The following is a 17,569-nucleotide window of genomic DNA, read 5'->3' on the forward strand; positions in this document are numbered from 1 at the left end:
CAATCTGTGGAAAGAGCCAATTGTACAATGTTTATTTGGAGATGCTCACTGTTCTTTAGGCAGTGTTCCTATCCGTGTCTCACTTTTATTGTTTTCCCGTAATTGTATTAGTTACAGTGAGGCATGAACTGCTCATCTTCCGCTGTTCTAGGAAAGTTTTCCCACTGGTGTTCATTTAATATCACAGCCAATTTGTCTCTACTGTGATGGTTTGCTTCATGGAGGATTCTGGCAAGCATTCATTTGAGAATCTGTTTTGTTGTTATTGTTGCTTTCTGGTGCTAGCTAGTAGCCATTTTGGGTTTGTTTTGTTCTGGTTTTGGGTTTTGGGGTTTTTTGTGTGTGTGTTGGGGGGGGGTTCCAATAGTTCAGTGATTCCAGTGCTTCTTTCTCAGAACTTGAGGAGCCACACTTTTTACACCCCTAATAGAGTGGTTTAATTTCTCCATGGAACTGTAATTTTTTTCTTTTTGGGGGGTTCTTATGCTATGTAAGGAGTCAAAATGGCTTGTTTCGTGTGATGATCTGCTAAAATATTTCTATAGTCTTTCTAAAGTACTTTTATTGTATTTTAAAAATATTTTCAGGGTGTCCAAATTAAGTTTTCAATTAATGCCAGGAATTATTTTGGTAGAGTCAAAGCATTACATAGTTCACTTTTGTTCTCTATTTCTATAGAGCACCTGAGGACATTTGTTTCTTTAACGTCTCAAAGTACATTTTTCCAAAAACATGCCCGCCATCAGTATTTATATTCACTCTTTTATTTTAATAATTTGACATGCCTTAGCAAGGGTATCAGGTTTGCCATTCGAATTTATCTGACTTCCAGTTAAAAAAGGGGTTGGGGGAGGTACCTAGAAGAGACCAGATACTGCTTACCAGGCTGATACCTTTATTGCATTTTTAAGATAAGCCCAGTGAACAAAAAAAGTTAACTCAGAATTTGGTAGAAGTGTTTCCAAAATAGCTGTTCTTGTCCGTGCCTGGAGTAGGCAAGAAGTAAAAACAAAAACAAAAACAAAAAAAACCAACCAAACAACAAAAAAACCAAACCCACATAATTCTGCTATATTGAGTAAATATTAGAGAGTTGCTGCTTTAAGAATATTATACAATATAATGAGTGTTATGAGAAGTATAATACAGCAGTAAATCATAATAAGTAGTCAACTAGTAGAAAAATGCTGGTGATTTCTTTTTTTGTTGTTATTTATGTGAAATTTGCTTTTTTAAAATTTTTATTATGCTATGTTAGCACTAGGTATTCACTCTGTGTAGTAACATGAGATTTAACAATCCTTGTACAAGACCTGAAGATGTTTTGACTAATTTATTTGAGATCTGTAATTGCTCTGAGGCAAGGAGTCTCAGCCTTGGCCTGTTACTGAGCAAGGTCTAAATTTTTATACACATATGAAAAGAAGGATCTATGATTGTACTGGTTTCCTAGGGCTGCAATAGGAAATTATGGCAAATGCAGTGTCTTCTACAAACAAATTCATTCTGTCACAGTTTTGGGGGCTGGAAGTCCAAAATCAAGGGGTCGGCTGGCTTGATTCCTCCTAGAGGCTTTGAAAGAGGTCCCATGCCTCTCACCTCGCTTTTGGTGGTGGCAGCAATCCTTGGCATTCTAGCTGGTAGATGCCTCCCTCCAGTCTCTGCCTATGCCTCTACTTTGTGTTCTAGCTGTGTCTCTGTCCTCCTTTTCTTCTAAGGAGTCAGTCATTGATTTTAGGACCCACCTGATTCCACTGGGACTTAATTTTAAAGAACTACTATATCTGCAAAGACCTCATTTTCAAATAAGATCATATCCTGAAGTTCCAGATTGATGTGAGTTTGGGGGAGAGGGCACTATTCACCCCATTACAGTGATTATCCAGGATGAGTGTTTCTGCTCCAGTTAGACGGCCTATGCTCTCTGCTTTTACCCAAAGAGATGCTGTGACCTAAGCTAATACTTCCGTAATTTGTGGATCCATAAATAGTGCCAAGTATTCAGAAGTCTAGATCCATGGTACTCTGAATATGTATGGGAAAATCTGTAAAAACTCCTAAAATAATTTCTCTGAAATGTGTTTTATCTGGAAGTTCCATTTGTGATGTAGTTCCTGTCTATTAAATCTGTAGAAATGATGTCACCTTGGAGAAAGGAGCATTCTACTAGTAAGAATCCGAAAATAAAAGTTACAGGTTGAGATTTGGGAAAGAATTTAGGGGTTGTTAGAAATTTCTATTACTCAAATGGATCTAGTAAATGAAGTAAATAAAGGCTATTTGTCCTCAAGCTTTTTACAACTCATGGGACACCATTGGTCTCATCTTTCCCAGCCTTTTTCATATATTGACATGACCGGTCTTTTTACTTTAGGACACACTTTCTCTCTCTCACCCTTGCTCTCACCTCCTCTTTCTTTTTCTTTACTTTAATTACAAGTCCAGTGGCCTCCCTTCTTGTTTTTTCAGTTGTCTTCAAAATTTTTCTCTGATGCATCTGATGTTCTAGATTTGAAGTGGCCTTAGTGGTAGATACTGTGACAGCCCGTATAATGAATAAAGCTATAATGTTTTAAAATTTATAATTTTATAATTAAGAGTAAAGAGAGAACAAGAAGTACTAATCGAAGTACTAATATTTAAGTACTAGTATCTCCTTCCTAGTGGCATCGCCGGCAGATTTGGAGAAGTTGTTCTTGGTGTTTCTCATCCTGTGTTGGACTTTGGTTCTTCCAGTGGCCCTTCTGTTTGTAGTGTTTACAGCTATCCTGACAGAATTTCTTGGTCATTTTATCGAAATAGTTTTAAGTTGTATTGATTTACATTTTGTTAACTTCTTAATATTCTCTGGAAACATTCTCCCACATACGGGATATTTTCTAATTGGCAAGTATTCATTTCATTATCCCTAAATTCAGTTTTGAGCACATTTATAATGAGAAAGAATAGGTTTCCCTTTACTTTAGCTATTAAGACTATTCTAGAATACTGTTTGAAAATTTCCTGAAGTCTATTTTAATCTTTATTTAGTATATAATTTTGAATTTTTGTCCAATTTCCTTTAAAAAAAAACAAAAACTCCTGAAATTTTCTTTGTTGTAAATTTGCTCTCTCAAGGCCATTGCTTTACATCTGGGTCATTTTAATCTTCTCTTTCTTACCTTGCTCCTTTTAAACAATTTTTCTCATCTGAGGGGAACACAAATAAACTGGTTTAGGTACAGATCTATATTCCAGGACTAACAGAATCTAACAGAATGCTCAATTCTGCCACAAATTCCTGCCTGTCTTCCTGAGGTTTAGAAACACCTATAATTTGTAGTATTTACTTGGTTCTTTACCAGGGTTTTAATGTAACTATTATGGATTTATTTTTTGCCCTGGAAAAGTGATTGTTCTTTACCTGAGAAAACTCTGAAAAAAAGGGATGCCTTTTTTTTTTTTTTAAGACTTTATTTATTTATTTGACACACAGAGATCACAAGTAGGCAGAGAGAGAGGAGGAAGCAGGCTCCCCACTGAGCAGAGAGCCCGATGCGGGGCTCGATCCCAGGACCCTGAGATCATGACCTGAGCTGAAGGCAGAGGCTTAACCCACTGAGCCACCCAGGCGCCCCAGGGATGCCTTTTGTGGAAGATCAGATAAAGCTGAGGAGAAAGAGAAAGAGAGAGACTGAGAGAAAGAGATATAAGTAGGATAGACTTCAGAAGGTTACAGAGTCTTTGAAGAAGAAACTGTCTTGGAGTTGTCACTGCAACTCGTCTCACAATGAGAGAAAAATGACAAAATTAAAACTCAATTAAAGGGGCACCTGGGTGGCTCAGTGGGTTAAGCCTCTGCCTTCGGCTCAGGTCATGATCTCAGGGTCCTGGGATCGAGCCCCACATCGGGCTCTCTGCTCCGCAAGCAGGGAGCCTGCTTCTCCATCTCTCTCTGCCTGCCTCTCTGCCTACTGATCTCTCTCTATCAAATAAATCAATAAAATCTTTAAAAAAAAAAAACCTCAATTAAAAATGGGCAAAAGGCATAAACAGTTCACATTACCACCAGAAACAAAATGTTTATTTCAAACGGCTTTTGACTAGAGTACTCTGCCTGAAATACCTTAGTGAGAATAGTCTAAGAACAATAATAATTAACAAGAGCAATCTTTAACTTCACTTAGAATGTTTATTGCTGTAAGTGGTATTAATATAGTAAATCTCAAAATATTTTGTGGGCATGATAGGAAAAAGCAAATAACTACATTGTTTTGGGGAGAGACATAAAATTATGGAATGGGAGTTAAGAATGTTGGATTTGGATTGGAAACGTGTGAATGAAAACCTGTACATTTAGCTATGAGAACTAAGAGCCCAGAAACATCCATGTGACATCTGTATAACATTGAGTCCACCTTGTTCCCAGAACGTAGTTTCTAAATATCACATCTCACTAAATGAATTCAGGACTCCTTGAAGAAGTATTTGTTTGCATGTCTGGACACAGAATGCACATAGTTATCATGAACTATCTTGTTGCATCATAGTGGAAGAAAGTGATGAGAACATGCCAAAAGGACAAAATCCAGAATCCCACATGAAGGGCTCCCAACAGCCAAATTCTGGGCAGTCTGAATATCAAAATGATGATGACTGTAATAGATTTTAGCTCAATCAATCTTAGAAAGTCAGTAGTCCATAGTTATAATAAAAAAGGAAAAAGCAGAAAGGAAATCTCTTTACAGAAACATTCCAGATAGTAAATGTAGAATAAAGAAAATTACAAAATTGTGATTTGTAAACATCCAGCATAATAATTGATTCATCAAGGATTTTCAGCAATTGTGAAACCATTGACAAAAATGTGGACTGGGGAACAGGATTTTCATATGGTCTCAAAGTATCACTTCAGAGACTACTTAGCTACAAAAAGAAAGGGTACTTGCACAGTGGAGAAATATCATGGAGACCACCTTAAGCAAATGATCAAATATTAATTTACCAATGAGTGGACAAAATACGTTTTTTATGTGATGCAGTGGAAAGTACATAACCTTTATATAATCCTTGTCTAAAACATATAATCCTACCCTGATCACAAGGAAACGATCAAACAAATTCAGATTGTGGGACATTCTTCAAGACCACTGACTTTCACTCTTCAAAAATGTCAGTGTCTTAGACACAAATGGCAGTCTACTACTTTGGGTTAAATGTGATTAAAAATATCAGATGAGGGGCCCCTGGGTGGCTCAGTGGGTTAAAGCCTCTGCCTTCAGCTCAGGTCATGATCCCGGGGTCCTGGGATTGAGCCCTGCATCGGGCTCTCTGCTCAGCGGGGAGCCTGCTTCCTCCTCTCTCTCTGCCTGCCTCTCTGCCTACTTGTGATCTCTCTCTGTCCAATAAATAAATTAAAAAAAAATCAGATGATGAATATGTGATTCTTTATGTATCTGGATTTTTAAAATAGGACTAATATTGGAATAATGGGTATGTGAATGACTTTAGATTAGGAAGTATTATGAAGTGATATATTTATATTGCTAGTGGGGGTATGTAAGAGAAATTTTCTTTTCTTTTTAGGAAAAACATACTGAAATATTTCAAAAAGTGAATTTTCATAATGGCTGAATCTTATTTTCCAATAGTTCTCCAAAAATCTAAAGGGAGAAATCAGTATATAGTGAGAGAGAGAGAGAGAGAGAGAGAGAGAAAGAAAGAGGAGAGAAAATGTGACAAAATATTAAAAATGGTCGATTCATATGAAAAATATATAGTAGTACTTTAACCACCTTCTTGTAGGTTCAAAAAAATTTTAAATCAGTTTATAATACAATTTATCTGGAAATAAATCTAATGAAAAATAACAAACTGTGTTGAAGGATATGAAAGAAGATCCAAACAAAAAGAGGAATACACTCAGTTTATAAATAAGGAGTCTCAAGAGCATAAAGATATCAATTAACCCCCAAATTGAAAAAGTAATAATAGTCTGACAATACCAAGAGCTAGCAGGAATATGGAGCACCAGAAACTTTAATATACTGCCACTGAGAGTTTAAATCAACTTGGAAAACATCTAGTATTAACTAGTAAATTGAAGCTACCATAGTTTGAGTTCCACTCACATACCCAAAGGAAGCTCTCAAATGTATAAGAAGAATAAACAACAATGTTTGTAGTAACACTGTTTATAACAGAAAAATACATCTATGTCTACAAATTGGAAATTGAGTGTAAAATGTAGCATGTAATTCATATAATGTATTTATATAATTTAATGCTATGGAACAGCGGAAATGAATAAACTAAACTTCACATTAACACAGACAGATCTGCCAAATCTTCTGTTTGGCAGAGTCTTTTATGTCATCAAGCTTAAATATTTTGTTTTTTCTAACTAGGAATTGAGACTTTTCAAATTATTTCATTAAATATTTTCAATTTTCCCCAATACTAATAGCTTCATTTTATACACAGTATTGATATGTGTGTGTGTGTGTGTGTGTGTGTGTGTGTATACATGCATACATGAGTGTGTGTGTGCGGTTTCTTGACTCTTACTGAAGTTATTATATAAAGAATTTCATCTGCTTCACATCTTAATTTTATTTCCTTAGCCTTTCTTCTCTTGCCTAGTATCATCTTTTCCTCAATTTTCTAATTTCAATAGAATTTCAGGGAAGGACATTAAAAAACTCTATGTGTAATCAGTAGGCTGAATAAGATGTTCTCTCTCTCTTTTTTTCTTTCTGACAACTCTATACATTATGCTATGCTCACCACAAGTATAGCTACCATCTGTCACCATACAACAAACTCTATTACAATAGCATTGGCTGTATTCCCTATGCTGTACCTTTCATTCTCACGACTTACTGATTCTGTAACCGGAAGCCTGTACCTCCCACTCCCCATCACCCATCTGGCCCATCCCTGACCTTCCTCTCCTTTGGCAGCCATCAGCTTGTTCCTCTGTATGTATGGGTCTGTTCCTACTTTGCTTGTACATTTGTTTTGTTTTTTTAGATTCTACATATAATTGAAATCATATGGTATTTGTCTTTCTCTCTCTACCATATTTCACTTAGAATAATAGCCTCTAGGTTCATCCATGTTGTTGCAAAGGGCAAGATCTCATTTTTATGGCTGACTAATATTCCATTTCTCTCTCTCTCTCTCTCTCTCTCTCTCACACACACACACACACACACACACACACACACACACACACACACCTGCACATCTTCCTTATTCATTCATCTGCCAAGGGATACTTAGGTTGCTTACATATTTTGGCTATTATAAATAATGCTGCACTAAACGTAGGGGTGCATATATCTTTTCAAATTAGTATTTTCATTTTCTTTGGGTATATACACCAGTGGAATTATTGGACCATGTGATATTTCTATTTTTAGGTTTTTTTGAGTATCTCCATACTGTTTTCTATAGCACCTATACCAGCTACATTTCCACCAGTGTTGCACAGGGGTCCCTTTTTTTCTACATCCTTGCCAACAGTTGTTATTTCTTGTCTTTATGACGCTCACTATTCTGACAGTTGTAAGGTGGTTTCTCATTGTGGTTTTGATTTGCATTTCTGTCATGATTAGTGATGTTGAGCATCTTTTCATGTGTCTGTTGGCCATCTGTATATCTTCTTTAGAAAAATGTCTATTCAGGTCCTCTGCCCATTTTTTAATTGCACTGTTTTTGTTTTTTGTTTGTTTGTTTTTTGGTTTTTTTTTTTGGTGTCAAGTTGTATAAATCCTTTATATATTTTGGATATTGGCCCTTGTTGGATATGTCCTTTGCAAATATCCTCTCCCATTCAGTAGATTGCCTTTTTGTTTTGACCAGAAAATGGTATAGGCTGAATGAGATGTTTTTCCTCTTAACTTAAAAAATAATCATAAGTCCTATTCCATCTAGAGATAATATTTATTCACATTTATAGATTTATTGACCTCATTTAAGCTTAATTTATTATCTGACACATTTCAAGAAATGATGTAATAACTCGACTCCTCCCACTCTCCAATAGCAATCTGGTTGTCAGTTACCCCTTTGTGATGCCTTATCAGAGATTAATTGTTGTAGCAAAGTGGGGACCTTTTATGGCATCAGTAATCCACTAATTAACTAAAAATAATTGAGGGGCTACTATGTGCTAGCCACTATGCAACTTGCTATCTCCTTTTCCTACTGACTGGTGTATCTTCTTGCCCCGGTAGCACACTTTTTTACTTCAATTTTGTCATTGCACGTTCCTCTAATTGTTCTTAAATAGCCACATGACTACCTAATCTTCATTCCATTCAGATAATACATGTCTCTTTCCTTAACAGATAATTGTTGATATTCTTATATATTGTCCTTATACATTATCCTGATCTAAGTGATTTATCTGAAGCTTTTTACATCATAGCTAAGATTTCTTCTTTAAGGCTTTCAAGTTCTGACTTGTAGATTTTTAATTATGACTATAGATGTGGGAAAACAAGATTTCTTTTGCTTGCTTGCTTCTTGCTTTTTTTTTTTTTTGGCGTTTGGGGTTGATATAACTTCATTGATTTTAATTATGTATGTTATTTTCTTCCTACTCCATCTGGCAGAACTGAACTGTAAAATTGAAACCAGAAGGTTGCAAATCTCAGTTAGTTCATGAAACTTAATTGTCAGTGTTAGTTTTGTGACCAACCATTGTTATATGTGTTTTGTTATGGAGCCTTAAGAAGGCTTCAGAAACTTTGGCACGGCCCTTAGTCACAGTCAATCAATTATTGTACTTTGCAGGTGCTTGATTTTCCAGCACACAGCAATTGCACACTAGGTCTGGAAGGTGGGCAAACATGCCCATGAATATTTGGAAGTTTATTTTTCTTTTACTATCACAGGCACATCTGTTAGACGGGAGTTTTGTAATATGCCTCTCAAACACTGCTAAGATACATTGTAGTATCTTTTAAAAATATTTTGTCACACCGGCTTATGGAGAAATCATTAGCAAGTATAAACATTCCCTTTGTTTTACACAGTGGACTTATTATAGTAATAGCCCATTGACTTAATTACCTGAGACTCTAAAAATTATATTTTAAATGTACAATAAAATGGGTTTGCTATTTGCTATATTTTGGAGAGCTTTTCTTATTCAAAAGTAATATTTATAGTAGCATTCAGCGATAAATAAATTTTGAAAGAGAGGAGGTCATCAAACTGTATGGCTCATGTAAGGATGTTTAGCTTCATCACTGTGAACATTAGCTAGACAGAGTATGTCAAACTGTGTGATATCTCTGCAGACATTTTCATGCTAATGTTAGGAAATTGACTCATAATCGTGAGAAGATTGATAGGTAATACTCCTTTCACCTCTTTATAGAAATAGAGTGGAAATCAGTGGGATCTCTTACAGTTTTGCAGGGAAAACTGTGGCTTGCCTCACAGATGATTCAGAGAAAATGGTTTTCTGTGAGATCAATCTGTTGATGAATGAATGACAAAATGAGTGCGTTCCTTCAACACTTTCGTACCTCCCTTTTGGCAATATGCAGGCTGTCACTCCCTTCCATTGATCACGCATGGAACAGGTGGTTCTGTCTTGATTCCAGCTAGCTGCTTTGCCTTGGGGGATTGTTACCAATGGGGATCTGGATTTAAGAAAAGACACTTCTGTCCTTGGGATTCTTCTGTGCCAGATCTTAGAAATGCTGCTCTTCATGACAGTGCCCAGAGCTCTAAAATCAAACCTGTTTACAGGTAGAAGTAATTTGGAGAGGCAGACATGCATAGCTGTTCAAAGCAGACTCTGAAGGCAGGCTGCCAGTGTTAGAGACCCAGCTCTGCCACGTCCTGGCTGTCTGGTCTTGAGAATGTCACTTGACATTCCAGCACTTCCCTTTCATCATCTGGAACAAAGATACCAAGTATTGTTGCCCCGCAGCATTGCTGAGAAAATGAAATGACCGATATATGTAAAACTCTAGAGTAGTGCCTAAAGACTTGATGTTTTTGACATATTTATTGGGGGTTTTAGACTGATTCAGAATATTAATTTTAAATTTGCCTGTCATGCCCAACCTTTGCTTAAATCCACTCTTTTGCAACTTTCTGAGAGCCATTCTTCTATGGTTCTGGATGATAAGCTGGCCAGAGGGAGTCAGTGTTGGGTTCTGCTGAGCTAATGAAATTGTGTCTCCCCAAGTCTGGACGGGATATGCAGACACTTGAGTCAGCTGCTGTTGGATACTTAAGGAAAGGAAGCCATGGAAAGCTGGGCTTGGAGCAGCTCTATCTGAGGAATGAGTAGGTCAAAGTGCCACAGGACTCTGGAAGGAGAGTCGGAGAGGAGGCAGAGGATTTGAATGACCTGCTTCCTCGAAGCCTGGGGGCCTTTGGTGGTTCACCTGAATTCCTGCTCTTGTCCACCCACTCCTCAGCCCCCCTGCCCTGCCCCGAACAGCACAGTCATTGGACCAGTCTTCCTGCACTTTCTGCCAGCTCGAGTCACGCCTGTTCTTATAACCGCTTGCTCCCTGGGACACCATTCCAGACAAAGTATTTACCCAACAACAAATAACAACTCAAGGCTTAGACACTCCTCATTTCTTATTTCACTTCCATTTTGGGTCAAGGAAGTTCAAATTAGTGATGGTTCAGTGAATTTTTTCGTATATACCAACTTTCACAATTTTTATGTTACACAATGGCTATTTTTATAGTGCAAAAAAGTATTTACCTTTAATTAAATAAATGAGATTAAATCATTCCAGAAATGCTGGCTAAGATACAGCTGCTCACTTACCCATGTGTGCAGCATTGAAAAGACATCTGATGAAAGGAATTAATATTTATTGAATTTCACTATATCAGGGGCAGTATCCTATGTGCCTTATTTATGTTGTCTTATTTCACTTCCTAGCAGGCCTGTCAGGTACATATTATTAACAGAGGATGAATTGGAAGCCCAGAGAGGTTAAATAACTTCCCTAAAGTCATATAGCTAACATATGTGAGGCCAGATCTGTTCGACACTATGCTCTTTTCAGTATATCTTGGAGTTAATCAATCAATCAACAATATTTGCTGGACACTTGCTATGTGCCAAGAAGAGTGTTTCTATGTGGTACTGGACCAATAGGGTCCAACACATTGTAAATCATGTTAAGTATTTTATTTCAATGTTGTCAGTCTCTCATGTATGGGAGAGAGAATGTATTTATGGAGTTTTTCTCTCTTTTTCCCCAAATTATTAAGATCCAAATGACATAGGGATGTCTAATGGTAATTCTAAACATAGCAAAGGAGGATGCATGAGAGTAATACCCAGATGTCAGTTTTAAGATCATGAAGCAATCTTAAAAACTGCAGTTTAGTAAATTTCGCTCAGTGACTCCCAGATTTTGTAGCTTTACGGCATGAGAAGTTCTCTGTGATTGGGGAGCAAAGCCTAAGCTGCCTGGGAAACTGGCTTAATTAATAATGGTGAAAGGTGCTGGAGCCTTGTAATCAATAACAAGTTGACTTATTTGTGTACCAAACAGATTAAAAAAAAAAGGTGAACGTGAAATGGTTCACGTAACTTTTAGAATATATGTATAACATGAAGAATATAAAACTACCACTTTTTAAAGTGCATCTTTCTGAATTAACTCTTAATTTTCAGTAGAATATATTTATAACATAAAGAACATAAAACTACCACTTGCTTCTTAAAGTGCATCTTTCTGAATTAACTCTGATTACTCACTACTTTCTCTGATAGTTCCTTGGTTACATATATTCAGTGATGTGGAAATATTCCTCCTTTCCCATAATGCCCCTTAGTTGACCTAATTATGGCCATCATTGCACCTAATTGAAAAGGCCCCGTATGGGTACTATCTTGGGTATTATCTCCAAAGTAAACAACATAGGAGTATACAGTGGCACACACACACCTGTGTACACACATGCTCACATATACACCTGCTATGACCTTGGCCTCTGATTCCTCCCAGTTCTCCATCTCTCTGCAACCTAGTCAAACAAATCTGAGACTCTGTCCTGAGAACTTCTTTACAGAGTCACATAAATATGTTTTACATAATTCACCTACATAGAACTCACTGTTGTTTTAAATACATATTTTAGGGGTACCTGAGTGGCTCAGTCGGTTAAGCCTCAGACTCTTGATTTTGGCTCAGGTCATGATCTCAGGGCCATAAGTTCAAGACCTGCATTGGCTGTAGAGATTAGTTTAAAAATTTAATAAAAAGAATAAGGGGGGGCCCTTGGATGGCTCAGTTGGTTGAGCCTCCAACACTTGATTTTGGCTCAGGTCACGATCTCAGGCTCCTGGGATAGAAACCATCGTTGTGCTGGGCTCTGCCCTCAGTGGGGAGTCTGCTTGAGATTTTCTCTCTCCCTCTCCCTCTGCCCTTCCCCCCACCCTGCTCACACACTCTCTCTAAATAAATAAAAATAAAATCTTAAAAATAATAAACATATGAAGTACATATTTTACACAGCAAATTACGATTATAATTCTTGAGTTTTGTGATACTCTGACAAAAGCATCATTTTTATTTCAGTTGACATTAGTAGAAGCTGAAACAACCAGAAGATTACAACCTGTGATTCAGAATGAAAATTAATATCAAGAGTAGACCAAAGAATGCAACCAAGCAGAAAGTAGAGTGTACTGTGTTCAAATAGGCAGGGTTATAAAATCTATTTTAAATTCAACCCGGGGAATAGTTAACTCTCTTTCATCTGAGGGTCAAAGAGGCCCTTGATGATTAAAATAGAAACTCAACAGTGATCCCTTTTAACCATGTCATATACAAGTAATTAACACTACACTTCAGTTTAACACTAATGCCTGACATTCAGGTCTTGGGAACAGCTCTAAATGCTGGAGGATCAAAGTTTGATTTTAAGTTTAATTACATTGGAGCCTGGTACCCCAAACATCAGTAATTGATATGTAAGCCAAGTTTGTCACAAAGTCAGCAACCAGAGAACTCAAAGTATACAGTCTTGGAAACAAAGGTTTCCTTGGCTCTGTTTAGCACTGCAATTTCTATCATTCCGTTAAAGAGACAAAAGAACTGCATTTCCTTCATTAACTCTTTGCCTTGCCTTGACACTGACTGCCTGTACATTCGGGGGGAGTTCATGTGGTTCTTTTGGGACCAAACTTGTACTCATATCCTGCATGCTAGAAGAAGAGATGCTACCTTACTTCAGCTGCTGGGAACCTTCTGTGTTGCTTGTCCTTTTAACTACTGGACTGGGCTAGCAGCCCAATCTCCCCTGGCTTCTTTAGCCTCAAAAACTCCACTTCTTCTTCTGAGATCAGGCTCTGCCACCTAATAACCATGTTACCAGATGTTATGAATATAAGGTGACCATAGATCTTTCACTAAATCCAATATGAAATATTTATTCAAACGATATACCTGTACTTTACATTGCTAATGTGTTTCAGTCATCAAAACTAACAGTCTTCAAAACTAAGAATGCCATCCATGTATTCTTTTCTCTAATGAGCAAAACAATCTTGCATACACTATTGTACTGATACTTACCAGTCCTTTATGAGAAAGTGGAACTTCGTTTGTAATCAAGGAATGAATTTACATTCCCAACCTCGGTTTGCAATCCAATCATTTACAACTTGAAACTCTCTCCTAGTAACACTTACTTCTGTGTTATAGTCTATCAGTTAAACAGCAGTTTCTTCTAACTTTCATCCATCTTGAATATGATTATTCTGTGTAGAATAATTAAAGGACTCAAATTTGGGAAATAAATGACAATCTGCCTTTGAAATTCTGTAATTCTATGGCATATTCAGGAATTGAAAAGGAAGTGAAGAGTGCATTAACTAGAATTTGGAAAGCTGTTATTTTTTAAAAGTAGATGAGAAAATGTGCATTGATCAGTTTTGTGTACTGCCACGCAAAAAGGCAAGAAATTAAGACAGCTGTTATGGTCTCGTATTGAGCCACTCCACATTTCCATGTGTTACGAATTTCTTAAGTAAATCAGCATGTTTTTGCTGCTCTGTGACAGCCGTAAATCTTGGATAATCATCCTGTGAATGGGTCAGTGCATTAGCTCTGTAACTTCAATTAGCTACACTGCCATCAAGCTCTGAGAAATCTGCTATAACACAGCTTAAACCATTAGATGAAAAATAGCCATAAATACTAAGTGTTGTTGTAAATGGAGCCAACTTTAGGATATATCATCTGAACTTCAAAGCTTCGTTTAAGTTTAGATATTTAATATTGAAATGGCCAGAAAGATGCCAGAACCACGAGTCCAGCACTTATTCTTTGTGTATGTCTGTGTTTTTCTCTGTAAAATAAGAATGGAAAAAGCCCGTTTGCTCCGGAATACAAAGAACAGGACAGTACATCAGACTAGATAGCCTGGCATTTCTTTTGAAAAAATAAAATAATAATAAGACTTAAAATGCTGGATAAGATATCACCATCTGACTTCTTAATACATTGATGAGTTTAAAACAATATAAGGTTAATATCTGGGAGTCAGAGAGAGAAGGAGAGTCTTAAAATTCAGGGTTATAAGCACAAGTGTACTCTGGCTGCCCTAGCTAGATAGATAATTGAGGAGTGTAGGGTTAATGCCCATGCGAATAGCAGAGATAAAGTCTCTGTTCTACACGAGGTGGTAAGTTATAATTGGTATTGACAGACATAAAATCAGCATGGGCCGGTAAAATATTTACCTACCCCAGAAACAGATGACATCAAAGTTTCTTTGTTCCTATTCTGAGTGAAAAAAAATAGTCTCTTCTAAGATCTCATAACCACAGCCCTGCCAGCCATCATGCAGATTTAGTATTCAAACGTACATGGCCGTGTGTGACATGGGCTCATAAATCCACGTGCAATCTTATATTAGCCTATTAATACTCCTGGGGCACCTGACATCGATAAATATAAAATCATTCTGGAGAGATTTACCTTCAACCCATCCCAGCAAATAATTCCCACAGATGAACTGCCCTGGAGTTGAACTCACAACTGAAATTACAGAAGAAAGAAGGAAGGAACTCACCATGTTCAAGAGTTGAGAGACTCAAGGGGCCCTAAAGATAAGAGAACAATCAGTTTTGGCTGAATCTATTTTTCTTTACAGCATTACTCTTTCAGTTTGGGGCAGGAAAGTTTCTCCTTGTGCGGGACTCACCCACTTGCCAAAGGTTGTTTAGTGTTCTCTGGGTGCTAAAAGCTGCTAACAATCCCACTCCTACCCTCACCTCGGATACTATGACAACCAAAACTGTCCATGCACATTTCCAAATACCTTCTGAGGAGTGGTGCCACCTCTGTGTATGGTCCATTGATCTAGAATATAAAGTGTGTCTTATATCAATAATGTTCTGAAAGAAAATGTTGAAGACTATGAGAAAAACACAAGCACAAAAATGGTCAATTTTAAAGAACCGAATAGAACCTCCAAAAATCAAAAAATATAAAAGCTGAAATTTAAAAAAATCAGTGAACTGATTGAACAGTGTAGTATGTACATTGGAGGGTGAATTGGTGAACCAAAAGACTGATCTGAGGTCATTGCCCAGAATTCAGAAAAAAAGGAATGAAAAGTTGGAGACTATGTTAAAAAGCATGAGAAAAAAATGAGAAGGTTCAACATATGCCCAATAGAAATTTCAGAGAAAAGAAGACCAAATTCAGGAAAGGCAAAATTAAAAAATATAATGGCCAAAATAAAAAAAAAATTTTAATATTGGTTTAATGCAAGATGTGAATTCCCAGTTTTAGCCAGTAAACCATGTCCCTAGCAGAAACAAATGAATCCACACCTAGCCACATATTCTTGAAATTATACGACACCAAAGACAAAGTGAAGATTTTAAAAGAAAAAAGTGAAGTGCCAGATTACCTATAATAGAAAGACAGAGTGAGAACAGTCTTTGCAAAGGCAATTGTGGAAGCCAAAAATAACTTTTTTTTCTTTTGTCAGAAAATGTGGGGTTAAATGAGTGAATATATGTGAAGCACTTAGGGCTATGCTTTGGTACAGTGTAGTCTGCGCATGATTTATTTGCTGTGACAGTCATTATCCGGGTCTGGGCAGCATGAGTAGATTATTAAGATGGTATCAAAGGTATAAACTAAGAATAGTTTACCAGTGTTTGAATGGCTGCTAGGAGTCACAAACTGTTTTCTTTAACAAAGAAACTTATATAATATATGTATTTATTGTTTGAACATTGTCCTTGGAATTTAAACTGAGATACTCACCCTAGTATTTGTTAAGTTTGGGGAAGTCACTTAACTTTTTTTTTTTTTTTTTTTGGCCTATAAAGTGGGGTTAATTATTTAAGTATTTTATTTAAGTATATACTTATCACTGTTTCTTTAGGCTCTGGGACAAAAAAACTGTATGTCAGAAAGAAAGCAAATATTTCTAGAAATGTCACAATTTAGGTGGGAAATAAGACATAGTTGAATATAATGCATTAAGTGCTATAACACAGTTTGTAAAATAGTGTGGAAATGCTGAGGAAGGACAATTACTCCTTTCTAAGGAGGTCAAAGTAAGCTGCATGATATGCTATTATTACTGTGATAGTACTGTATGCTATATATACTATTATTACTGCGGTAGTGCTATATGCTATATATACTATTATTACTGTGATGGTACTATATGCTATATATACTATGATGTCATCACTATAATCATTACCTGAATGTTTACTGTGTGCCAGGCACCACTCATACACACTGAACTTGTGTTAAGGATGATGGAAGGGTATCACAAAGCTAAGATATACAGTGGCATGAGATTATTTCATAGTTCTTGGGGACTGGAAATAGTTCAGTGTCAAATAGCACAAGGGTAGATTTTGGAGAACACTTAATCTAACATAAAATAAGACAGAAGATATTGTTAAATTTAGTTCAAAAAATCCTAGTTTTTATCTTAGAAAGTAGATTGGAGCAGGGTTCTTAGTTGGAAGATTGGGTAGCTGCTCCTAGAATAATCAAGGCAAAAGGAAATGAGGGCTTGAAATAAGTAAGGTAGAGGCAGTAGAAATTGAGCAAATGGGTTGAGTGACATTTATGAGGCAGAGTCAACCAGACTGGTATTTTTTTCTTAAATCCCACATCCAGAGTTGCCGCTGAAATCTTCAAATGGAGAATTTGGAGGGTCAAGGAACACATTCCTTACCCTCAACCAGTTTTCAGAGACAAAAAAACAACAACAACAGATTCCTAGTATAGGCTATGAAACCTGCTTGCATGGGGGTACAATGGGAGAAGCACTTAGCCCAACCTGGAGCTATTTGGGAAAGATGAATGAGAAGCTGCCGAATCACGGGAGGTGGGCGAAGTCATTCCAGAGAGCAAAAACTTGGAGGCATGAAACAAGATGGGACAAAAAAAACTGGTGCTACAAATGTGTGAAATAGGAGAAGAAAGGAATAGTGGTATTTGACAGCTGTATTTTCAAATGGAGCCTTGGCAGGTGAGTTCCTATAGAAAGGAGAGTGTAGAAGGGAGAAGTAGCCTCCTCCCACCCATTCCCCCTCTGCTGC

The sequence above is a fragment of the Martes martes genome (assembly GCF_963455335.1).
Source record: "Martes martes genome assembly, chromosome: 13".
NCBI classification, from domain to species: Eukaryota; Metazoa; Chordata; class Mammalia; order Carnivora; family Mustelidae; genus Martes; species Martes martes.